The 1,463-nt window shown below is 37.6% G+C and overlaps 1 non-coding gene across 1 annotated transcript; it reads left to right on the top strand.

The window, feature by feature from the left end:
• The first annotated feature begins 1,356 nt into the window (after positions 1-1,356).
• LOC121211913 (small nucleolar RNA R71) lies at positions 1,357-1,463 on the top strand. Its single transcript, XR_005907130.1, has one exon. It is a non-coding gene; the product is annotated as a small nucleolar RNA R71 (small nucleolar RNA).

The following is a 1,463-nucleotide window of genomic DNA, read 5'->3' as shown; positions in this document are numbered from 1 at the left end:
GTCAAGCACAACAAAATCAACAGGGAATATAAATTTATGTACTTTTACGAGTACGTCTTCTATAATACCCCTGGGATATTTAACAGATCTATCGGCTTATTGAATACTCATCCTAATGGGTTGAGGTTCCCCAAGACCAAGCTGTTTGAACATTTTATAGTGCATCAAATTAATACTAACGCCTAAATCAGCTAGTGCTTTTTCAATATTTAGATTACCAATTAAGAAAGGGATAGTAAAACTTCCTAGATCTTTTAGTTTGGTTGGGAGCCTATTTTGGAGTATGGTGGAGCACTCCTCGTTGAGTTCCACTGTGGATAAGTCCTCAAACTTCCTTTTATTTGTTAAAAGCTCATTCAAAAATTTTGCGTATGTAGGCATCTGCGAGATAGCTTCAACAAAAGGTAAGTTGATATGTAATTGCTTAAAAAGTTCAAGAAACTTACCGAATTGTGCATCAATGCAATCTTTTTTTAATTTTGCTGGATATGGAACCGGTGATGAATATTCCTCCGATACTGGTCTGTCATAATTTTTGGGTTTTTCTTCCCTACTTTCGCTTTCCACTGTTTCTTGTGCTAACATTTTTTAGATTTCGCTAACACTTTGCCACTCCTTAGTGTAATTGCTTTGACATGCTCTCTGGATTTGGTATTGCTAAATAAATTTCCGAGTGGTCTTTCCGAGATTAGTTTAAAAAGCTGGCTTATTTGAGTTTCTAGTCCTTGGATTGATGCTTGTTGATTCTTAAGTGCTGTCTCTGTATTTTGGAAACGGGTTTCCGACATTGATATAAATTTTGAGAGCATCTCCTCAAGGTTCGATTTCTTCTCTTGTTGATGAGGTGGTTGTTGACAACCCTAAGGGTTTTGTGCCTTTTGATTTCCTTGACCACCCTAGGAGAAATTTGGGTGGTTCCTCCAACCTACATTATAAGTATTACTGTATGGGTTATTTTGAGATTTCAAGTTATTATTACCCATATAGTTGAATTGCTCCTCTTCGGTTATGGGATTGAAGGATTGATATTCTGTATGCACACCTCCTCCGCTTGAGTCACACTTCATTACTGGATGTACCTGTGTAGAACCAAGAAAACTATCAATCTTTTTATTGAAAAGTTCTACCTGATTTGACAGCATAGTAACTGAATCGATGTTCTAAACGCCGGCTGTTTTTGTTGGCTTAGTCCTCTTAACTTGCCATTGATAGTTATTCAGTGACATCTCCTCTATAAATTTATAGGCATCCTCCGGTGTTTTATTTTTGATGGTTCCTCCAGCGGCTGTGTCAACCATTTACCGAGTCGAGGGATTCAGGCCATTGTGGAATGTTTGTACTTGAAGCCAAAGCGGTAACCCATGGTGAAGGCACCTTCTTAGTAAGTCCTTGTATCTCTCCCATGCATCGTAAAGTGTTTCTAAATCCATTTGTACAAAAGAAGAGATATCATTACGTAATTT

This window comes from Gossypium hirsutum, chromosome A12 (assembly GCF_007990345.1).
Source record: "Gossypium hirsutum isolate 1008001.06 chromosome A12, Gossypium_hirsutum_v2.1, whole genome shotgun sequence".
Classification (NCBI taxonomy): Eukaryota; Viridiplantae; Streptophyta; class Magnoliopsida; order Malvales; family Malvaceae; genus Gossypium; species Gossypium hirsutum.
This window is presented reverse-complemented; position numbering and strand designations above follow the sequence as displayed.